The following is a 25,817-nucleotide window of genomic DNA, read 5'->3' on the forward strand; positions in this document are numbered from 1 at the left end:
TTGGGGCTCCTCCCTCAAAATGATCACAAGGAATTCGTCTTGGCCACCTTCAGGATTCAGGCTCAGTGCTGGCAGAGAAGGAAGTAGAAAAACAAATAAATGGGGACAGATCCATCTGTTTCAGGTAGGACAGCAAGGTGATGAAATCTTACAGCCATAAACTCCTGGCAACCTCTGGTTTACATTTTCTTCGCTTTTCCTAGAAGTTGAGATTAAGCAGAACTCATGTTTTTGCATTCAGGGCCTATGAGAGAGCAGAGGGCACAAAAACAAGGCTGTGTACTTTGTGTGTGATGCACACACGTTATCAATACACAGACACAAACACAGAGAAACCGCACTGAAAACACTTCAACGTGTGTTCCCACACCCTTCAAAATTGCAAACCTTTAAAAAGACAAAGTACACTAAAAATACCAGCATGGTGAGACCACTAGAAATCATCATAGTTTTCCCTTTCCCTGTGAAAAAATTACTGCCCTCTGTTACTGTCTGGGAGACCAAACTAGAAATTAGAGCCTGAGTTACTCTTGTCTCTATCATTTATTTAAGCCCATTTCCTGCTAAATAAACCCACCATTCTACATCTGATAAAGTATATAATATCTTATTCACTCATTTTGGAGTTACCGCCTCAGAATGCAAAGCAAAAGTTATGATGAGAGAAAAGTCAACGATTCTTGTGGGGCGAACATGTAATACACTAGTAGGTGTGCAAAGTCACTCCAGTTGTGTCTGACTCTTTGCAACCCTATGGACTGTACCGGGCCCCTCTGTCCATGGGACTTTCCAGGCAAGAATACTAGAGTGGGTTGCCATGCCCTCCTCCAAGGGATCTTCCCGACCTAGGGGTCAAACCAGGATCTCCAGGGTCTGGTAGGTGGGTTCTTTACCACTAGCACCACCTGGGGAGCCCATAGCACACTAGACTACAACCCAAACAGATCTCTCACCTGTGCATCTGAATGGCATCTGTTTCTGGGGCAATCTGATGAATCAAAATCCAGCTTTAATTAAACTTTAAGACTTTAAAAAAACAGGTAACACTTTCTAGCAATGATAGACAAGCAAATAGAAAAACCTAGACAAAACTTTAAAACAAACAAAAAATTCTCTTGAAGGTATCAAAGAGTTACTAAGACAACCATAACCTGAAAGGCCAAGTTCCCAGAGTAAAGAAGCCTGAAGTTGCCCCACGGTGTCTCCCCACCACCACCACTTAGGCATTTGCTGATTTGTGAACTTCACTGAAAAAAACAGGAGCAGAGCCAAAAAACATCTGCTAGAGGGATGGTAAACTAAGCAGAGCTCTCACCACTAATAAAGAGATATCATTGGAACTCAGAAGCCATCAAAGCAAAGAAGCCTTTGTATATACTCCAATTGTTCAGTTGAAGAGCTACACCTTCTATTATTGAATTAAAATTATCTGCTCCTATTCTAAAACTTCGCCTGCCTGCCAGAAGCTAAAGAAAAAAAAAATCCTCTGTGAAAGAATATATCATCAAGAGCCTCCCCAGTTTTTCATTTATAATACCCAAGATCCAATTAAAACTACCAAGACCAAGAAGAAAATAAAATCAGACAATAGTAATCATCTCCCAGTTGATCCAGATAGTGGGCTTATTAGACATTATTGGACTTAGGCTAAAAATCACTGAAGAGCATGTTTAAGAAAACAGATGACACAATGAAAATCTCAGCAAATACTGAAATCCATATACTTTAAATATTAGATGGAAATTCTAGAACTAAGATGCAGTGTAATTGAAGAAATTAAGAATGCTACAGGTGGATTTACAGCAGAATAAATCCAGTTGAAGAGAGAATTAGTGTTCTGGAAGATGTTTCAGTAGAAAAAATTTCAATATGAAACTAAAAGATGCTTGCTCCTTGGATGAAAAGCTATGACAAACCTAGACAGCATATTAAAAAGCAGAGAGATTATTTTGCCAACAAAGGTCCATATAGTCAAAGCTATGGTTTTTTCAGTAGTCATGTATGGATGAGAGAGTTGGACCATAAAGAAGGCTGAGCACCAAAGAATTGATGCTTTCAAACTGTGGTGTTGGAGAAGACTCTTGAGAGTCCTTTGGACAGCAAGAAGATCAGTCCTAAAGGAAATCAATCCTGAATATTCTTTGGAAGGACTGATGCTGAGGGTGAAGCTCCGATACTTCGGCCACCCGATGTGAAGAGCTGACTCAATGTAAAAGACTCTGATGCTGGGAAAGATTGAGGGTAGGAGGAGAAGGAGGTGAGGTGACAGAGGATGAGATGGCTGGATGGCATCACCGACTCAATAGACATGAATTTGAGCAAACTCCGGGAGATGGTAAAGGACAGGGAAGCTGGCGTGTTGCAGTCCATGGGGTCGCAAAGAGTCAGACTTGACTGAGTGACTGAACCACAACAAGAAGAAGAAAATATCCAGAGTAGAGCATGGAAAGGAAAAGGAAAAAACCAAAGAAAACCAAAATAGAGAATATCTGAACCCATGAAAGAGGACAAATATTTATTGAGTACATGCTGCAGGTTAGACACAGTTATATTCAAGTAATTAAATCTGATTTCATTAGTCACTGATTTTCATTTGACAAATTTCAGGAAAAAGCATTCATAATATTTGAAAGAGCTTTTGTTTCAAAAATATATTCATAATAATAACAAGTTTAGAGAACACTTTACAGTGTATGAAGTGTGATGCCTAGTAAAAGGACACAATGGTCTTTGAAGTTGGAATAAACTCAGTTCACATGCTATTGTCATCCACTACCTGGACACACTAGCCTCAATTTCCTTGTCTATGAAAAGCAACAACATCTGCCTAGAAAGGTCCTGGGAGAAACAAATGAGTTAAGGCATATAAAATACACAACAAAAATACCCAGACTAAATGAACAGCCTCTGACTTTTCTCTTCCCCAGGTCTCACTTATTTAAACAGTATTCACTGAGTGGGTATTGGCTGAGTATACCCAACTTCAGTAACTACACAAATCAAACGGAAGTAACGCGTACCTATTTCAGATCCTATGTGAAAAATGTAGACAGGTGGCTCAGCAGTAAACAATTCTGCAATGCAGGAGACGTAGGTTCAGTCCATGGGATGGGAAGATCCCCTGGGGAGTAGGAAATGGCAACCCACTCCAGTATTCTTGCCTAGAAAGTCCCACAGACAGAGGAACCTGGTGGGCTACAGTCCCTGGGGTCGCAAAAGAGTCGGACACGACTGAGAGACCAAACAACAACATGAGAAAAATATGTGCTGCTTCCTTGAATCAACAAACAATGATTGGCTAAAACATTAGTCCACATTGGTTAAAACAAAATGCTGGGTGTTTGCTTGAATGGTTAAAAATATAGTGGTGACACTGTCAGAGCTGGTGTGGCGAAGAAGGTAAGGAGTTTGCCCCCTGAATATGTGGGTTCTAAGGGTTAATTCAGTTCAGTTCAGTCGCTCAGTCGTGTCCGATTCTTTGCGACCCCATGAATCACAGCACATCAGGCCTCCCTGTCCATCACCATCTCCCGGGGTTCACTCAGACTCACGTCCATCGAGTCCATGATGCCATCCAGCCATCTCATCCTTGGTCGTCCCCTTCTCCTCCTGCCCCCAATCCCTCCCAGTATCAGAGTCTTTTTCAATGAGTCAACTCTTCGCATGAGGTGACCAAAGTACTGGAGCTTCAGCTTTAGCATCATTCCTTCCAAAGAAATCCCAGGGTTGATCTCCTTCAGAATGGACTGGTTGGATCTCCTTGCAGTCCAAGGGACTCTCAAGAGTCTTCTCCAACACCACAGTTCAAAAGCATCAATTCTTCGGCACTCAGCCTTCTTCACAGTCCAACTCTCACATCCATACATGACCACAGGAAAAACCATAGCCTAAGGGTTAAGGTGTCTCCAAATTGAAGATGTTCATCAATAGTTAGAAACCTGGAGCTCAGAAGAGACGTGGAAGTGGAGATAAGGTAGATAAGGAAAGTCAAGAGATTGGCTGAGGCCACCATGGGAAAATGTACAGCAGGAAAAGAGGGTTAATATGCTAAATATAGCCAATACTTTTGGAAACTGCAGGAAAAAGTCACCAGTTTCCCACAACCAGAGTGAGCATCAGTACACAACATGGGTCTCCTGGGGCTTACTTTACCTCATGAGTCATAATCTTGTCCCACTAACTAGAGCAAGACTCCCTATCACATGGTTTCATAGAAGTTTGTAGTTTTTCCTTTGTGGCTCTAATCATAATTGTATTTAAGTAATGTTTGATGAAGCAATGAATGTATTGCCTTTCCTCCTAGATTTTATGATCCTGGAGGGCAAGGGCTGTCTCTTGTTCACCATCACATTCTCAGTACCCAGCAAAGTATCTTGCAGGTAGTAAGCACCATTCCACAAATATGATGAATAAAAGAACAAGGAAAATCAGCTCCACGGTTATGAGCCCAGAATCCTGCTTTTCAAAGTGTGATCCAGCAGCATCGCCATCCCGAGTGCTTGTTAGAAATGCAATCCCTCAGGCTCTACCCCCAACCTACTGCATCAGAACCCACAGCTGATCTGTATGCACGTGAAATTTGAAAGCTTACTGTAGATGCTTTCTATAACTAGACCAAGAAAATCTCCCCCTGAATGAGTAGAGGAAGATGAGGGAAATGGTTTTGAACTCAGCAACCTGGTTTGAAAGTGAAGTCGCTCAGTCATGTCCGACTCTTTGCAACCCCGTGGACTGTAGCCCACCAGGATCCTCTGTCTGTGGGACTCTCCAGGCAAGAATTCTAGAGTAGGTTTCCATTTCCTTTTCCAGGGGATCTTCCCGACCCAGGGATTGAACCCAGGTCTCCTGCATTGCAGACTTTAACCTCTGAGCCACCAGGGAAGCCCTTAACCAAAATCACTTGAGAGCTAAATTTTTCAAAAACAACTAGGTTGTGTAACTACTGTCTGACTGCTTGCCCTTAAATGAGAGGTTCTTGCTTTAGGGTCACTTCAGCATCACTGATGGTTTTTGAAAATACTGATACCTGGATCTCACCTCATCTTCCTAGAAATTCTGATTTAATGAGTCTGGAGCATGCTGGACCACAAGGATTTGTAAAGTTCCCCAGGTGACTCTAATGCCCAGCCAAGGTTGAAAAACACTGCCTTGGATAATTCCAAATACTACAGCTGAAGCCTCTTAATCAGGTGTACCCCAGACTGTGTCCAAGCCTCTCTCCAGTCATGGGTTATGCCCTAAGGGCAGCAGATGACCAGCTTGACCTTGGGCCAGCTGGCTGCTGGTCTCACACAGAACTTGATCACATTCTGCTCCCCTTCCTAGAACACAAAGGCTTTGTTGCCAACATCCTCAATGAATCCTTGATTGTACTTCTCTTAGCTGATTACCAAGACGCTCCCATGTCAAGGTCTTTCTTCTGATGAAGAAAAGGTTTTTGTCTCAACTATCAGCATCGTTTGATTGAAACTATGGAGCAAAAGTATTCTCTCTGCCCTAGTATTTCTAGATATCATCCACAACTCATGATTAGCTTCCTGACCTGAATCTTCAGTCCCCTGACCATCCCTACCTCTGTTTTAAGGCTTCCCCGGTGCTACCTACTGGGACTTCCAGTTATCCACCCCTCCTCCACACATTTTAGACATTCCAAGGTTTGGCCCTTGTCTGGATCTTTCCCTTAAAAGAATCTACATACTGCTTGTCCTTTTCCACTGAGAGTTGAACTCCCAGTGTGAGAAGAGCCATCAGACTCTCATCTCGCCCCATGAGTACATCCTAAAATACTATTTACACTGCTCTAAGGCTTAGCCCAATTTTCTTTGCCGGAACCACAGCCCTATTCATCTTTCTAGGACTGACTTCCCTTCTTACTTCTATTTCTTATCCCAAAACTATATTCTGACAAATGAAAACTCCTGTGTCCAAAGACTTATATTTCAATTTAGAACTATGAATTTCTCACACTTAACAAAAGGTAAACTATACAGTTCATTCTCTTTACAGCAATGGCTTAAAGAGAGCCACCTAACCATAATATCAATCCCCTAAGGAGGGTTCTAAATCTAGGCCTGTGACTCCCCATACGGGTTTCAGGGGCTCTGTGATGCTCTGCAAATGTATGTGGGGAAAATATGTTTGCTTTTCTATAGAGAAATTCCAGGAGAAGGCAATGGCACCCCACTCCAGTACTCTTGCCTGGAAAATCCAATGGACGGAGGAGCCTGGAAGGCTGCAGTCCATGGGGTCACTAGAGTCAGACACGACTGAGTGACTTCACTTTCCCTTTTCACTTTCATGCATTGAAGAAGGAAATGGTGACCCAATCCAGAGTTCTTACCTAGAGAATCCCAGGGACGGTGGAGCCTGGTGGGCTGCCGTCTATGGGGTCGCACAGAGTCGGACATGACTGAAGCGACTTAGCAGCAGCAGAGAAAGTCCATATTTTTCATAAGACCTCCAAAAGAGTCCTGAGAACATGAAATGAGCCTCAAAATCATTAGTCGTTTGGAAAACGCAAATCAAAACCACGATGAGATACCTGTTCACATCCACTGGAGTGGTTATTGATTGAAAAAAAACAGAAACAGCAGGTGCTGATGAGAATGTAAAGAAATTGGAGATCTAGTGGGATGTAAACTGGTGCAGCTGCTATAGAAAACAGTTTGGTGATCCCTCCTAAAATTAAAATAGAAGTACAATTTGTTGTTGTTGCTGTTCAGTCACTAAGTTGTGTCCGACTCTTGCCTAATATATCAAATGATTATTTTTAAGCATGTAATTTTTAACAAACTTTGTCCTTTCTTCCTTCTTATTCTATCCCAGGTAGAATGAAGCAGAAAGATGGGGTTGGAGAGTATATATATGTTAGATGTTATTTACTGCTAAGGTCCCAGGTTTATGGATATTAATTACATTATTATAAACAAAAAAGAGGGATATCTTCCATGTTCCAATGATGTGAGTGTATCATAAACTAGGGATTATGATTGATCAAATTCTGTGTACCAGAGGCGTTTTAAAGAAAAACAAAAATCAAAGGTGGAAAATGGCTTTTCTAGGTACACTGATAAAAAAGGACAATTCTCGAAGAGAAAATCTTTCAGCTTTTTTATTTTTTTTATTTATTTTTTAAATTTTACTTTACAATTCTGTATTGGTTTTGCCATACATTGACATGAATCCACCACGGGTGTACATGCGTTCCCAAACATGAACCCCCCTCCCAGCCCCCTCCCCACAACATCTCTCTGGGTCATCCCTGTGTACCAGCCCCAAGCATGCCGTATCCTGCATTGGACGTAGACTGGCGATTCGATTCTTACATGATATTATACATGTTTCAATGTCATTCTCCCAAATCATCTCACCCTCTCCCTCTCCCTCTGAGTCCAAAAGTCCGCTATACACATCTGTGTCTTTTTTGCTGTCCTGCATACAGGGTCATCATTGTCATCTTTCTAAATTCCATATATATGTGTTAGTATACTGTATTGGTGTTTTTCTTTCTGGCTTACTTCACTCTGTATAATCGGCTCCAGCTTTTTTTTAAATGATTGTTATTTAGAAGACTATCCATATGTTGTCAAACCAAATACTACAATGACACTATTAAAGGAAAATCAGTATATACAAATTCACATTAGCAAGAAGTTCAATACTAACTTTTTTACAAGGTAAGTACCATCATTTGTTTAAACTGAAATTCCATGTATGAAATGTTGGTTTGTCCCAAATTTCCAGGGTATTCACTTCAAGAATAATTCTATGAGATGTTTCAAAGTAATTTAGAAAAGAGGAGTCCTCAGTCAACGAAGGGAAACTCTGAAAGCTCAATAAAATCAAACCTGTTTCTTTTTCCCACAGCACTTTACATGCTAATTAGCCCTGTGATCACCAAGAAGGGTACTGTAATCTTTCCCGGTGGTATTTGATCACAGAACTCTTTGCGCAGACAGCCAATATCCTGACTTGGGAAATGCTGTTGGTGTGTTTTAGGTTTTTTAAATATATATTACATATAAAGTAAATTCCTAACAAATCAGACACAAGGCAAAGCAAACAGAAGTGAAGACAGCAAACCACTAGCACTTTTCCAGCCTTTCTTCTTTCGAGGCTCTTCACTGTCTCCAGGACAACTTAACCATTGGTGACAAGGCTTGTGCATGGGTGTATGTGCTCAGTTACTAAGTCATGTCCAACTCTTTGTGACCCCATGGACTGTAGCCCGCCAGGCTTCTCTGTCTGTGGATTCTCCAGGCAAGAATACTGGAGTGGGTTGCCATTTCCTTCTCCAGGGATCTTCATGGCCCAGAGAGCAAATCCATGTCTCCTGCATTTACTGCATTGGCAGGCAGATTCTTTACCATTGAACTACTTGGGAAGCCATAAGGAAGGTTCATTTACAGGGTGTTCCTACCAAGTACATTTTTGGAAGCAGCATCCATCTGTTTGAAAATTTCAAAGGATATTTATTTGCTGGATTCCCCACCAGATGACTTCAACAAAGACTGTAAAGTTTTCTGTGGGTTACATACAGTAACAATGGGCAAAGAGCTCTTTTTGAAAGACATAGATGGATACTACAGTCTGTCTACAGAGTGGCCAACAGCATCCGTTAAGCATTTATTATGTAGAAAGCCTGAAAGAGGGTTGACGGAATATTCCAAGAAAAATCAGACTCCATGCTGAGAAATCTGTATGCAAGTCAAGAAGCAACAGTTAGAACTGGACATGGAACAACAGACTGGTTCCAAATCAGGAAAGGAGTACATCAAGGCTGTATATTGTCACCTTGCTTATTTAACTTATATGCAGAGCACATCATAGAAACACTGGGCTGGAGGAAGCACAAGCTGGAATCAAGATTGCTGGGAGAAACACCAGTAACCTCAAATATGCAGATGATGCCACCCTTATGGCAGAAAGTGAAGAAGAACTAAGGAGCCTCTTGATGAAAGTGAAGGGCTTCCCTGGTGGCTCAGAGGTTAAAGCATCTGCCCATGATGCGGGAGACCCGGGTTCAATCCCTGGGTAGGGAAGATCCCCTGGAGAAGGAAATGGCAAGCCACTCCAGTACTCTTGCCTGGAAAATCCCATGGACGGAGGAGCCTGGTAGGCTATAGTCCACGGGGTCGCAAAGAGTCGGACACGGCTGAGCAACTTCACTTCACTTTTGATGAAAGTGAAAGAGGAGTGTGAAAAAGTTGGCTTAAAACTCAACATTCAGAAAACTAAGATCATGGCATCCATCCCATCACTTCATGGCAAATAGATGGGGAAACAATGATAGACTTTATTTGGGGGGGCTCCAAAATCACTGCAGATGGTGATTGCAGCCATGAAATTAAAAGACATTTGCTCCTTGGAAGAAAGGCTATAAACAACCTAGACAGCATATTAAAAAGCAGAGACATTACTTTGCCAACAAAGGTCCCTCTAGTCAAAGCTATGGTTTTTCCAGTAGTCAAGTACAGATGTGGGAGTTGGATATAAAGAAAGCTGAGTGCCGAAGAATTGATGCTTTTGAACTGTGATGTTGGAGAAGATTCCTGAGAGTCCCTTGGACTGCAAGGAGATCAAACCAGTCAATCCTAAAGGAAATCAGTCCTGAATATTCATTGGAAGGATTGATGCTGAAGCTGAAGCTCCAATACTTTGGAGCTGATGTGAAGAGCTGACTCATTTGAAAAGACCCTGATGATGGGAAAGATTGAAGGTGGGAGGAGAAGGGGACAACAGAGGATGAGATGGTTGGATGGCATCACCGACTTAATGGACATGAGTTTGAGTAAACTCTGGGAGTTGGTGATGGACAGGGAGGCCTGGCATGCTGCAGTCCATGGGGTCACAAAGAGTCAGACACAACCAAGTGACTGAACTGAACTGATGCTGTCAATGATTATAGTTAACACCAACAACAAAGGTCTACTATAGTATATTCTACTAGGTTTAGGGGATGAAAACAGGTATAAAGTGTGGAGTTACTACTGAGAAAAATAGGACATGTAAACTTAATATTACAACATAAATAATTGGTACATAAATATGATGGGTTTCCCTGGTGGCTCAAATGGTAAAGAATCTGCCTGCAATGCAGGAAACCTGAGTTCGATCCCTGGGTCAGGAAGATCCCCTGGAGAAGGGAATGGCAACCCACTCCAGTATTCTTGCCTGGAGAACTTCATGGACAGATGAGCCTGGTAGTTCATAGTCCACGGGGTCACAAAGAGTCAGACACAACTGAGCAACTAACACTTTCACTTTTCATAAATATAATAAGTACTCTGTTAGCATAACTATTACCAAAAAGACACAGACATTAAGTATTGGCAAGGACATGGAGAAGAACAACCCTGGTGAACTGTTGCTAGAAATGTAAATTGGTGGAAAACAGTATGAAGATTCTTCAAAAAACTAAAATAGAACTACCATAGGATCCAAAAATCCCACTTCAGCATATATATCTGGAAGAAATGAAATCAGTATCTTGAAGAGATATCTTCACTTCCATGTTCCGTGCAGTATTATTCACAACAACCAAGATACAGAAACAGCCTAAGTGTCTATCGACAGATGAACAAAGAATTTGTGGTACATATATGTATACACAGTGAATACTATTCAGCCTTAAAAAAGAAGGAAATTCTGTCCTCATAGATGAACCTGAAAGACTTATATTAAGTGAAATAAACCAGATACAGAAAGGAAAAAATCTGTCTGATCTCATTTATATATGGAATCTTAAAATAGTCAAAATCATAGACACAGAGAGTACAGTGACGGTTACCAGGGCAGAGAGGTAGGGGAAATGGGAGATGCCGGTCAGTAGGAAGAAAGTTTCAATTATGTAAGATGATAAGTTCTAGAGATTTAATGTACAGCAGCATATCTACAATTGATAATATGGCATTTTATACTAAAATTTGCTAAGAGAGTAGATCTTGTGTTCTCACAACAAAAATGATAACTATGTGATGTGATAGACATGTAGTAGTCATTTCACAATATATATATCAAAACATCATTTTTACATTCTTAAATATATACAATGTTTATTTTTTAAAAAAGTATTGTAGAACATTATGAAATAGGAAAGTTTCTGAAGCCAGCAGCTATAGGGATGGATGCGGAAATAAGATATCTTGGGCTACAAACCAAAAGGGAAGGAGGATGGAAATTCAATCAGAAGGGAAGAAATAGAGGTATCCCAATTAGGTGGAAGAGCTCGTGCACACCCACAGGCAGGAAGGAGCATAGATGCCATCAGCAAACCAATTTAAGTCAAAGAATCCAACCATGAATGTGGGCCCACTCCCACCTCTGAGAGCCACATGAGCTGTGTTTGTAAGTTTAGGAGATGGCAGAGGAGGCGTGATTCCGGACCAGGAGCTGTTGCAGGGACACCCTGGCCTGGCAGGCAGCCCCCTGGTCGTGGCAGCAGCAGCAGCACCTTTGACTGTCTGCTTAGACAGTGTGGTTTTGGATCTGTTCCTGGGAGCTCCGCCCTGAATCTGTTTGAATCCATTTACTATCCTGTCATTGAGTCTACACCACTTAATAAACCCTTTTGTGTTTAAGTGAGCTATTGTGGATTCTAACGTCTGATTCTATCGTCTAAAACCTTGTCTGATGCAAATGTAAACTGTGGCACAGTGTAAAACGACAGGGTGTGAATTTAAAACTATGTTGGGTGTAAAGAATCCAAGTGCATATACTGAGCCTGCACACATCCCTATGGGCCATGGGAAATGTGTTTCAGAAAAAGCTCTGATTCTAAAGGCACACAGTAGGCCTTCAGACTCACTACAGAGAATTTATTTTCATCACTGGAAGAGAATATTTCTGGTGAAATTTTGGAGCTTAAGGATAAGTGCTGAAAAGATATTCAACATCATTGATTATTAGAGAGATGCAAATCAAAACTATAATGAGGTATGACCTCACAGTGGACTGAATGGATATCAGCAAAAAAATCTACAAACAATAAATGCTGGAGAGGATATGGAGAAAAGGGAACCTCTTGCACTGTTGATACAGCCACTATAGAGAACAATATGGAGGTTCCTTTAAAAACTAGGAATAAAACTATCATGTAACCCAGCAATCCCACTACTAGGCATACACCCTGAGAAAACCAAAATTTGAAAAGATATATGTACCCCAGTGTTCACTGCAGCACTATTTACAATAGCCAGGAAATGGAAGCAATCTAAACGTCCCCTGACAGATGAACGTATAAAGATGTTGTCCATATACACAAGAGAATATTACTCAACCAAAAAGGGAATGAAATTGGGTCATATGCAGTGACATGGATGAACCTAGAGTCTGTCATACAGAGTAAAGTCAGAAAAAGGAAAACAAATACTTTATATTAATGCATACATATGGAATCTACAAAAATGGTACTGATGAACCTATCTGTAGGACAGGAATAAAGACACAGACATAGGGGAATGGGCTTGTGGACACAGTGGGGGAAAGAGAGGGAGGGACAAGTTGAAAGACATATATTATGAGTGTATATTAGCACTGACATATATACATACTATCATGTGTAAAATAGATAGCTAGTGAGAATATGCTGCATAGCACAGGGAGCTCAGCTCAGCTCTGTGATGACCTAGAAGGTGGGGTAGGGGTGGAGTGGGAGGGAGGCAACATATGCTTATGTATAGCTGATTCACTTTAATGTACAGCAGAAACCAATACAACATTGTAAAGAAATTGTGCTCCAATAAAAAAAAAAAAAAACTCATAAAAAGAACTCTTATTCCTTAAGAGAAAGAAAGTGAAGTTGCTCAGTCGTGTCCAACTCTTTGGGACCCCGTGAACTATAGCCCACCAGGCTCCTCCATCCATGGGATTCTCCAGGCAAGAATACTGGAGTGGGTTGCCATTTCCTTCTCCAGGGGATCTTCCCGACCCAGGGATCGAACCCAGGTCTCCCACATTGCAGGCAGATGCTTTAACCTCTGAGCCACCAGGGAAGCATTCCTTAGGAGAATATGTTTAAAATCTTTCTTAACAATTAGTATAAAACTTCCCCCCACAACCCTTTATATTAGTAAATTTCTTTAAAGAGTTTACCTAGATATGTTCCTTCTGTTTCCACACTAGCTATAGGAAGGAACCTTAAGCAAGCAAGCATGTTTTTAAATAATATTCCTTGCCAATACAGAGTATAACATAGGCACTGGAATTTTTCCCAGTCACAGAATCCCCTCAATCAATCATGGGGAAACGTGGCAAAGGAAAAAGGACTCAGTCAAGCGTAGACATCTGTATTTTACAAACATGTTGCCAATTTTTAAAGAAGTAAAAATATCAATGATTAGTCAAGAAAAAGTCTCAAATCTACTGGAAGGGAAATGACTTGGGCTTGGGAAATATTATTTGCACCCTAGTAAAACCAAAGCAGTTGTTAAGAAAAAAAAAAAGAAAGAAACAATATAGAGAAAGGCTCTGACATGTATCTAGAGATATAGTCTATTAATTCCTCCCCCCACAAAAAAACATATAATAAAGTCCACTGCTGTGGATACTAAATAAATATATGTCAATGCCTTAGCTTCCTTGGGTTCTGGAGGACTGGTGTAATTCTGTCCCTAGGCTTCAGGCAGAGAAACAAACATCAATGACTAGCTATGTCTGGGCATTCACTAATAAATCCTCATCGAGATAACACCAGACACATGAACCTAGATCAGAATTCTGCACAGGGGGCTGGAGAAGATTGTTCACAGACAGCCAACCTGAGTTATGCCATTTTCTCACTGGTGTGTAAAATTACATACACGTATAGTTTATATTTCTGATCTAAAATGTCCTGTAATCTGATGCAGAAAATCAGCTGGTTTGCCCTTATACTAACAACCATCTCATTAAACCACAGAGTAATTCATAAATAATTTAACAGGAACATGACTAATTTTCCAGTCCCATTTTGATCTTTAGGAGATAGGAGATCTGTAAATAGTCCATGGTGCTTTACTGCCACATAGCACTTAATTACACTAAGCAATTTCATTAAAACTGAGAAAAATAATTTAGAAGTAGTTGAGTTCTTCAGATCATTAAATTCTCAATGAGAGACGTATCATGTCTCACAGCTAAAGCTGGCTTTCCTGTCAAACCCTTGGGGTGCCGTGCAGCCTCACTGATCCTCCATTTCAGGGACAGATGGGAAATACTCCTTAGTGGTAGTGAAAGGTGCTTAGTCATGTCCGACTCTTTGTGACTCCATGGACTGCAGCCCGCCAGGCTCCTCTGTTCATGGGATTCTCCAGGCAAGAATACTGGAGTGCGTTGCCATCCCTTCTCCAGGGGATCTGCCCAACCCAGAGATCAAACCCAGGTCTCCCGCATTGTAGGCAAATTCTTCACTGTCTGAGCCACCAGGGAAGCCCATTGGGAAATACTACTTTGCATCATTAAGAGTTCACTTTTGGGATTCCCACTACCCAGATATGACTGAGGGAAGAGCAAAGAAAGGACAGGCTAGGTGGGGTAGTACATAGAGAGGGGCTTCCCCAGTGGCTCAGCAGGAAAAGAATCCGCTTGCAATGCAGGAGATGCAGGAGACTCGGGTTCGAGACCTGGGTCGGGAAGATCCCTTGGAGGAGGGCATGATAACCCACTCTAGCATTCTTGCCTGGAGAATCTCATGGACAGAGGAGCCTGGCGGGCTACTGTCCACGGAGTTGCAAAGAGTTGGACACGACTGGAGCAACTGAGCACAGCACAGCACAAAGAGTGCTGTGCCAGGGGTCACAAAACCTGAATTCCAGCTCTGTACTCAGGCACTAATGTATCATGTCTCTCACACACACACATAAGATCTATAAAAATTAGGTGGATTTAACCAAGAGAACACAAGTTCCCTACATGCCAGTGATTCTTAAACACCTTCAACAAATTTGAGGAAAAAAGCTCTTGCATACTTGCATGATAAGTCGCTTCAGTCATGTCTGACTCTGTGCAAACCCCGTGGACAGCAGGCCACCAGGTTCCTCTGTCCGTGGGATTCTCCAGGAAAGAACACTGGAGTGGGTTAAAGCTCTTTTACCAGATTCTAATATATGAATGGATATATGGTACCAAGTTCAATGTGTACCATATGTATTATATATAATGTAAAAAATGTGTGTATGTTTTAGTCACCTGGTCATGTGCAACTCTTTGCAACCGCATAGACTACAGCCCACCAGGCTCCCCTGTCCATGGATTTCCAAGGCAAGAACACTGGAGTGTGTAGCCATTTCCTTTTCCAGGGGAAGATTCTCAAGAAGAGTCCTGACCCAGGGATTGAACCCGGGTCTCCTCCATTGCAGGCAGATTCTTTACCATCTGAGCCACCAAGGAAGCTCAATGTAAAATATACTATAATGTATATATGAGTATACTAATGTATAATCCTACCGCAAAGAATTATTCACATTACCCCCCTTGTACAGGCAAAACATCTCTGTTGATCAACAGTGAATAACATACATTCACTAAATTCCATGAAGTGAAGACAAGTCGCTCAGTTGTGTCCAACTTTTTGTGACCCCATGGACTGTAGCCTACCAGGCTTCTCTGTCCATGGGATTTTCCAGGCAAGAGTACTGGAGTGGGTTGCCATTTCCTTCTCCAGGGGATCTTCCTGACCCAGGGATCGAACCCCAGCATCCCACATAGAGGGCAGACGCTTTACCCTCTGAGCCACCAGGGAAGCCCTATAGAGATGGCAGCGGTGGGATACAGAGACACAGTTTTGAAGCTGAGACCAAAGGGGCTATAACAACATACTCTGCCTACTTATAATAGCTCACCAAGGCAGACCAGCACCGAGCATCTCTTCTAGGCTGTACACTTTACGAGAGCCTAAGGTTTTGCTCATCATCAGGGCCTCCAGAGTCCCTGGGAAGCTACATTTGGCAGCCAGCGGCGGCAGGGAAAAGAACGCACTTTCTCAAACATGGCAGTTCAAGGGTGCTTGCCAGTCAAGTGACCAAACCCTTCCCCAGCTCATCTCAGCTTATGTATTCTACCAGGTGAGCCCACCTGTTTCCACTGGCCCATGAATCTATGTCTAAGTCATTAAAACCTATAACATAATGGGACTTATTCTATGCCTTTGTTTAAAAGAACATTAGTTAATGTTTCCATTCACACACACACACCCCCCACTAAGTCCTTTGATAGCAATCACTGAATATTCAGCACTATGCCTAAATTTGAAGTAAACTCTTGCATTAACAAAGACATCCTGAATCAACATGATGCCATAGACTGATTTTGAATATCCTCCTAAGCACCACTGTAAGCATGTTTTGTCTAAGCAGTTGGTTAGCAGGGATCCTTTCAATACTGCTTGCACTGCAAACAGCACTACTTCCCATCTAACCCCTGCCATTCATCTCGTTTGACATGCTGTTGTTTTCAGCAGAGCAAAAAGAGAATACTAACGGTGTCACCCAAGTTATCATCAACAGAAAGTAAAATTTATGCCAGTGGGGAAAATGCCATTAGTAGTGGATTATGAGAGGTCACCAAAAAGCTACTTTACCAAATGAATCAAACAGGTTTTGTCAAAAGCACTTCTAATTATTCCTAAGCACCAAGACTTCACCACTTCCCTCTCCTCCCCACTCCAAAAAGCCTATCTCAGTGGAATAAGAGATAAAGACCATCTGTATATTTCTCTCTACTTGTAAGAAACTGAATTTTAATACAAACCACCTCATCTCAGAAATCTGCTGAAAGGCTTCTGAAGACATAGATGGGATGTAATAACAGATCTCCAGATACTGCTGGAGTTGGTGAACTTCCAACACCACAATAGAGGCTCTCAACAAATGAATTGAATGCAGCAAATATTTTCTAAGCCCTCCCTACATGACAGTCCTGGCCTGCAGACTGAGGAATGTAGACGTACTAGGAGAGTCCCTGAGAGAGAGATTTAACCACAAATCATTCTGTATAAGGAACTAGCACAGGAAACAGAATGATTAAATGTATCAGGAGAGTGTGAAGAGACTTTCCAGGGCTGACTACACATTGGGGGCTTTTGGATATGAATGGAGTTGAAGTTTGGGGCGAGTGAAATCGCTCAGTCGTGTCCGACTCTTTGCGACCTCATGGACTGTAGCCTCACAGGCTCCTCCATAAACTCAAGGATCTAGCACCCCAAATATTATTTTTTAAATTTCACCAAAGTGTCTTCACCACCAGAAACTTACCATGGTTTAACCACCCATCACAGCAAGGAAAGGCTGGTCAAAATGAATTTTCTCTCAATTTCCCATCAAGAACAACAAAGGTTGAATTTTCACCAATATTTGGTTTTAGCCAGAACAGAAACAGAGCCCAAGCTATTAACTCTCACAGGTTTTCCTATAGCATCAGTAATCCTACATCTGACTCTATTAAAATATATACTGCTTTTCTCTCTTTTGTAAAGAAGCACACTGAACCACTGAGGTTTTTTCCCTAGAATTCTATTATAGTTACATAACCTACATACAAGGAAATAATTGGCATCAAGGATGCACAAACATCTCAGTAATATGCTCTCCTTCAACTCAGCTACGGAAGGAACATACCAATGCACAAAAAGGAAAGATGGAAATAGAAATGTTGTTGTTTGGAGCCCCTCTGAAACACTTTACTCTGCATTTAGTCCTAAGCTAACATTAATTTCACACAGCTCCACTGAAACTTAGCCATCTTTCAAAGCAAATTTAGTCCTGGATGCAACTGCAACCCACAGAGAAATTGATCAACAGTGAAAAGAAATATTTCATTGCTTAATCCTATGGATTAGAACACAAGGGATTATACAAGAAGATAAATGGCCAATGAAGCCATAAGTACAATATCTACAATTTAGAAAAGGGGAATCATGTTTGAAAAAAAAATTGGTCACAATTCTTCCACTCTCCTGATATTTGAATCATTCTCCTCACTTCATTTCACACTCACAACTCACTTTCTCCATGAAGGCCTCTCCAGCTACCCACACAAGTTCCACCCACTCAATAGCGAGGTTTTTAAGGGCAGGCACCATGTCTCCTTCATTGAAAAATCTCTTTCCCACTCACAAAACCCAAGGCTGGACCCTCAGCATGGTCCTCCCATTTAATGGTCCCCCACTAAATGTTTGACAAAGTAAAAAATAGGAACAGGAAATAATTTAGACATTGTCCATGCTGCATAATGAAGAAGATCCAAGGAAAATGGGGGAAAGAAATTAAGAGTGAATAAATTGTGAAACTGTCAGACGTCTCCCATTTCCCCCTTCAGCAGAAGCTCACTCCCACAGACATGTGTGTGTGTGTGTTTCATAAATGACAGGAGGAAAAGAGGATATTCTTTATTCTGCTCAGGTCTCCAGCCATCTCAACAGCCCTGTCAAGTGGCCCTGGTGTGACCTGTGGCAGAAGCCTGCAAGATCTCATATTAGGTAAGCAGAGGTGGAAAGAAAGAAAAGTTCCAACCACTGTACTATGGGGCCTGGGCACCATGTTTTAGGACCGGTTGAGAGTTGGGCATTTAGAATAACAAACTAATATAAGTTCATCACGAAACTCAGCAGAGCCACTTGGACAGTCTGGTGCCCACAACAATCAAAGGTGCCATTTTCCTTTGTCTCAGACATTAGCTCTACACAGTGCCATTGACTTTACCATCTTCAAATGCAAATTTAGTCATTCAACATGAGATTTTTAAAAACTGGTCTTTTATACAGCTGTACTAAACTCACCACTTTTAAAAATTGTTATTTTTGATTCAACCTCAAGTAGCTGAGAAAAAATGTACACAATACTGCTAAAAATAATAGTATGTTAAAATAATAATACTCTGAAAAATTAATGCCTTCAGGTAAAAAATTCACTAATGAAAATCTCAATAAATATAACAACTAAGTCCAATCAACATAAGAGAAACAAAGTGGCCTTCCCAGGTCAGACACCCCCAGGGGCAGATCACTGAAATCTCAAAGACAAGAGACAGCCAAACATTGTTCCAATCCCAATAAATATGATTTGTGTTTCCTGATCTTCTTGCCTTCAATACCCCCACTCTCAGTTCAATTCACTCACTCAGTCGTGTCCAACCCTAAAACACACTTAACACCCAATCTCTTTTTATTTTCTATCACCTGGCTTTTTATCTGCTAATTGTGCCTTTCCCCACAGTCATTACAGGAACTTCCCCCGCAGTCTGCTCATCCCAGAAGCAGAAACAACCACAAATCTGTCAAAAACACTAGACCATTAGCGGCAGAGTAGGTCCCAAAGATGGACACTCCTGGGAAATGTTGCTATGGAAAAACAAAAGGGCCTTTTTTGAACTTCCTTTTGCAGTTCTGCACTCCATAATGGAATTAACTTTTCATCTATTTGGCACAACTGGGATTTGGAGAATGAGGAGATACAGATGCTAGAACACCAAAATCCTTCAAAAAAATGCCTTTAGTGAGCTTTCTATAATTTGCAGACTTATAGACTAATTAACCAGTTTGTGAAATATCCAACTTGTTAACACACCTCTCTCTCCCTCTCCCCTCACTTTCTCTCTCTCTTTTTCTCTCTCACACACACATACACACACACGTACACACAGAGTTCCTGTGGTTGCCCAAAGCAACCATTTAGAAAGCAAGCATAATAAAGTGGGGAAAAATGCATGGAAAGTAAATACTACACTCCAGCAGAGCCCAAAGTCTGTCCCAAGCTCATCATTTCATGAGATGCTTCAGTTTTAAAAATTTCATGTCAGATGACTTTGATAATCATCCATGTATGTTTATTTCACTCTTGGAGAATCCCAGGAAGCACTAGGACACTGACGGTTCTGTGAAGTTCTGCCATTTTTCAAGATGTTTATTTAAACTAGCATATCCCATGAAACCCCTTTTTTAGTGGACTACCTAGACTATTTCAGGAAGTATCACTGCACTTAATTTGCATCCTCTTAGCTACATCAATTAGGACATCTGACTACAGGAACTTGAGATAAAAGGAAACAGTGATTAGTTTGCTGTTCCACCAAGCGTAAGAGGGGAGGGTTTTGATAACAAATTGAACTCTGATCAAGAAAAGATCATAAACGTGATTGGAGACAATAAAGGTGATGCTTGCTGGATTTCCTGAGTCCCTGGACTCAATGTACTCTGCCAGAGCCCTGGGAAGGACAGGCATACTGAGGAGCTTTGTCCAGTGAACCTCGCCCCTGCAAACACACACACACTCATCTACCCATCTTGGAGAAAGATACCACATGCTGAAGGGCACCAACCAGGACTCCGGGTCTGTGATGAGTCATCAGGGGTCACCTGTCTGAAAGATTCTGCCACATCAGCAACACCAAAAGCTTCCGTCGATCCATGTCCTTCCACACAAACCCTTGTGGGACCGGCACAGTGGAAAATGGGAAGGTCAGCCAAGAAAACCACTTTGGAGGCTCACCCCGACCAATGTAGGAGAGCGATTACATTACAGTCTGTCAGGAAGTGGTATTTTGAGCTCTCGTCTACTTAACTGGGTATGGTTGCCAGGAAAAGTTATCCTCCCCAAAGCAAATTGACATGTGCATGCGACACCAAATTCAGGACGGGAGTAATGCCAGAGAGGGGAGAAAAGGGGCAGGGACCAGCGGCCATAGCGTGGGGCTCACATATTTGTTAATCCTTTTAAAAGATATTTGTTAACATGCTGCTTCTGAAACTGGATGGCGGTTGATGGTGTCAGTTACTATCTACTCTTGTATGTATTTGTGAAATACATAATTTTAATTATAAAATGTATATATATGTATCACAGCCTGGGCCCAAGGGGGAAAGTCCCATATGTATTAAAAATAAATCAAGACTTCCTGTCATTCTCCTAGGTCATTGCAGGGCAATCTTGCCTTCATTTATTAATGTCCTAAATGGAAGGTGATTTGATTGAAATATCTTTCTTCTGAAACTGCAAAGTGACACACTGAGAGAGTTCAGCAAAGACAGCAACCACACCCTAAGTCCCAGTTAATACGGCAGCACTTCACAGGGGACATGATAATAAAGCACCTACAACCTACCCATTAAGAAATCTTGTCTCCAGGGCTTGCCTGGTGGTCCAGTGGTTAACAATCTGCCTGCCCATGCAGGGAACACAGGTTGAATCCCTGATGGGGAAACTAAGATCCCACATACTGTGGAGCAACTAAACCCACGTGCTGCAACTATGGAGTCCACTCAGCACAACCAGAGAGCAACCTGTGCACCGCAACAAAAGATCCTGCATGCCACAACTAAGATCAGACACAGCCAGATAAATTATCTTTTTTTTTTTTTTTTTTCCAAAAAATCTCATTTCATTGGCCTGTAAACATGGTATGGGATTTGTCTTGGTTTCTCCCTGCAAAGTGGCCCCAAATGTGCCTCATCAAACTCCACTTTCCTACTGAAAGATGTCTACACTCCATAACTTTCTGGTCACTCAAAGATGTTAGAACAGGTGTGGATGGGTATTTACGACTCGGTCCTACACCTTAAGCTCAGAGTCAAAGCTGGTGACTCCAGCAGTACAGCGTAGAAGGCTTCCTTCCATCTCCCTTTGTTCTGACTCCTCCAGGAGTAAAATATTTTTAGGTTATGGATATTCAGAAAAATCACATCAAGTTTTTCCATGGGTATTTTTCTTATAAGATTAGAATGTGAATGTGCATTGTACCCCTGGACCTCACACCAGTTTAAAATAAAAAGGCAACATCGAAAGAAGTGGTTCAGGAAAATCTGGAATGTTTCTCCACTGGCCCCTTTGCCATACTCTTCCCTGGAAATCCTGGTGGCTCAGACGGTAAAGCGTCTGCCTGCAATGCGGGAGACCCGGATTCAATTCTTGGGTCAGGAAGATCCCCTGGAGAAGGAAATGGCAATCCACTCCAGCACTCTTGCCTGGAAAATCCCATGGATGGAGGAGCCTGATAGTCCATGGGGTCGCAAAGAGTCTGAGACACGACTGAGCGACTTCACTTTCACTTTCTTTCCCTTACCTCCCTAGGGAAGCAGCTCTTTCTGCCATCTTGACAGGTTTTTGCTTTCTTTCACAAAAATTATTTTCTTTATGGGTTTCCCTGATAGCTCAGCTGGTAAAGAATCTGCCTGCAATGCAGGAGACCCCGGTTTGAATCCTGGGTCAGGAAGATTCTCTGGAGAAGGCAATAGCTACCCACTCCAGTATTCTGGCCTGGAGAATTCCATGGACTGTATTCATGCATAATCCTTCTGGAATTTTTCAAATAGTTAACATCTGTTAAAATTGTGATATTTTATACCTGCCTTTTATCTATGCATATATATGATATTTTGAGTGTGCATGTATATGTGTGTTCTCCAAGTCAGGCTTCAGCAATATGTGAACCATGAACTTCCAGATGTTCAAGCTGGTTTTAGAAAAGGCAGAGGAACCAGAGATCAAATTGCCAACATCTGCTGGATCATCGAAAAAGCAAGAGAGTTCCAGAAAAACATCTATTTCTGCTTTATTGACTATGCCAAAGCCTTTGACTGTGTGGATCACAATCAACTGTGGAAAATTCTGAAAGAAATGGGAATACCAGACCACTTAACCTGCCTGCTGAGAAACCTGTATGCAGGTCAGGAAGCAACATTTAGAACTGGACATGGAACAACAGACTGGTTCCAAATAGGAAAAGGAGTACGTCAAGGCTATATATTGTCACCTTGCTTATTTAACTTATATGCAGAGTACATCATGAGAAATGCTGGGCTAGATGAAACACAAGCTGGAATCAAGATTGCCAGGAGAAATATCAATAACCTCAGATATGCAGATGACACCACCCTTATGGCAGAAAGTGAAGAGAAACTAAAAAGCCTCTTGATGAAAGTGAAAGAGGAGAGTGAAAAAGTTGGCTTAAAGCTCAACATTCAGAAAACGAAGATCATGGCATCTGGTCCCATCACTTCAGGGCAAATAGATGGGGAAACAGTGGGAACAGCAGCTGACTTTATTTTGGGGGCTCGAAAATCACTGCAGATGGTGATTTCAGCCATGAAATTAAAAGATGCTTACTCCTTGGAAAGAAAGTTATGACCAACCTAGATAGCATATTAAAATGCAGAGACATTACTTTGCCAACAAAGGTCCGTCTAGTCAAGGCTATGGTTTTTCCAGTGGTCATGTATGGATGTGAGAGTTGGACTATAAAAAAAGGGGAGTGCCAAAGAATTGATGCTTTTGAACTGTGGTGTTGGAGAAGACTCTTGAGAGTCCCTTGGACTGCAAGGAGATCCAACCAGTCCATTCTAAAGGAGATCAATCCTGGGTGTTCATTGGAAGGACTGATGCTGAAGCTGAAACTCCAATACTTTGGCCACCTAATGCAAAGAGCTGACTCATTTGCAAAGACCCTGATGCTGGGAAAGATTGAGGGCAGGAGGAGAAGGGGATGACAGAGGATGAGATGGCTGGATGGCATCACTGACTCAATGGACTCGGGTTTGAGTGAACTCTGGGAGTTGGTGATGGACAGGGAGGTCTGGCATGCTGCAGTTCATGGGGTTGCAAAGAGTCAGACATGACTAACTGAACTGAACTGTATATGTATGTGATTTGTTTCTATAAAACTGCATAATTCTATAAGCACAGTTGAATATCCTACTTTAATTTAAAAGATCACTGATATTTCCAGTATCCTTCATTACTCTTTGAAAAAAATACTTTACCAGGTATACAATATTCCATCACATGGACATTTCATAATTTATTTAACCTTCCTCCTATTGTTTCCAATTGTTTACTTAAATTATGCTGTGAAATATCTCTCTACATGCATCTTTGTCCTTATTTCACTGTCTTTATCTGAGTCCAGGTAAAGGGACTCAGATGAGATGAGGACAGATGAGGAGGACTCAGCCAAGGGGAAGGAGAAGTAGAGACCCAGAAATACAAGGAAATCAAGGTGGAGGGAAAGGGTCCTAGGAGCCAAGTGACAACAAGTCTCCAGGAAGAGATAGCCATCTGTGTCAACGTCAGCCCATAGGTCAAGTAAGATGAGATCCGAGAACCAGCTGCTGAATTAAATAAAGCAAAAGCCACTGATCCCCTTGATAAGAGAAGAAAAACCTACCTGGAGTGGGCAAAGGAAGCATGCTGCTGCTGCTGCTGCTGCTGCTAAGTCACTTCAGTCGTGTCCAACTCTGTGCGACCCCATAGAAGGAAGCCCACCAGATTCCCCCATCCCCGGGATTCTCCAGGCAAGAACACTGGAGTGGGTTGCATGGGAGGAGAGAAATTTCCTTTCAAGGTAGTAATTGAGGAGGACACGGGGTCAAGAGAGGGTGTTAGACTGATGGTAAATACAAGAAAATAGAAAGAATGTAGCTCTCAGTTAAGATGGAATTATTAGATATTATTTCAAATTGCCAAAAACACCAATGGTGCACACATTTAAATTTACCTTATAGAACCTTCTTCAGAATATAGAAAATGTTCCATGTCAGAAAGTATATGTATCTAGTGATTTGTAGAGTGAGCAACTTTTCTAAAACAAAATTCACAGTGAATGGACTTAGTATTTACTTTTTTTAAAAGGCTATTTGAAAATAGTAAATTTTTTTATGGTCACCATAAGCAAATAGAGAGATGAGTATGGCCAACTAAAGGTGAGGTCAAACAAATGATTACATTAAAAATGTCAGTAATGATCATTTATTATGATTAACCATTTATTAGTGTAACCAAAAATGTTCTGCTTTGGTAAAGGCTACGAATGAAATGTAAATGCTTGAATTCTGACAAGCATGTTTGCATAACCCAAGCTTACAGGGCATAATTCAGCCAATAAATCCATAAACTGGTGCTTTAAAAGCAGTGACCTTCTTACATTGGAACAATGAATTAGTTTACACTATGTCCCCCAAATATGATGCAGGTTCCACACTGAGTACTTGAAATAATTAAAAGTGGTATACAAAACTTTTTAATGATAAAATCACAATTTCACAGCATAAAATTTCCCATTTCAATAAGTTGGTTTGTGTAATGGAAAGAAAAACATTAAACAAATAACTGTACAAATTATGAGACCATGCAAAAATTGTGAAAATTGCAGCGTAATGACTGAAGTTTGAGAAACTGATTACATGCAACCCAATTATCACCTGTACTTTGTCAAGGACACTAGTGTTTTGTCATTAACCCTATTTATGTAACAATAGTCCTATTTTCAACCCGACAAGAATTCAACCTCCCATTCCTAGACAAACCTGGTTACTTCAAAATAAAATTAAGCAGAGTTCCTAGACTATCCCAATATTAGAATCATCAAGGAGTGCTTATTAAATATCATATATTAATGCATATATATGGAATCCAGGAAAATGGCACTGATTAACATAGTTGCAGGGCAGCAGCAGATGCAGACATAGAGAACAGACAGTGGGCACAGCGGAGGAAGAAGAGGGTGAGACAAACTGAGAAAGGAGCATTGAAACCTGTGCATCACCATAATGTAAAATAGATATCCAGTGGAAATTCACTGTGTGACGCAGCGAGCTCAACTTGGTGCTCTGCAACAACCTAGAGGAGTGAGATGAGGTGGGAGGTGGGGGAGAGGTTCAAGAGGGAGGGGACTTATGGCTGATTCACACTGTGATACAGCAGAAACCAACATTGTAAAGCAATTATCCTCTAATTTAAAATAAATAAAATTTTAAGAGGAAAAAAAAGTGCTTGTTAATTGCTAATTATTAGAGAAATGCAAATCAAAATTGCAGTGAGGTACCAACTCACACCAGTCAGAATGCCCATCTTGAA

General features: G+C 41.4%; 1 protein-coding gene across 2 annotated transcripts in view; it reads right to left on the reverse strand.

Annotated features, from left to right (window-relative positions):
- The window catches only part of FRMD3 (FERM domain containing 3), a 345,545-nt gene that overhangs the window by 274,833 nt on the left and 44,895 nt on the right, over positions 1-25,817 (reverse strand). The window lies entirely within an intron of this gene.

The sequence above is a fragment of the Oryx dammah genome, unplaced genomic scaffold (assembly GCF_014754425.2).
Source record: "Oryx dammah isolate SB20612 unplaced genomic scaffold, SCBI_Odam_1.1 HiC_scaffold_1, whole genome shotgun sequence".
In the NCBI taxonomy this organism is placed as follows: Eukaryota; Metazoa; Chordata; class Mammalia; order Artiodactyla; family Bovidae; genus Oryx; species Oryx dammah.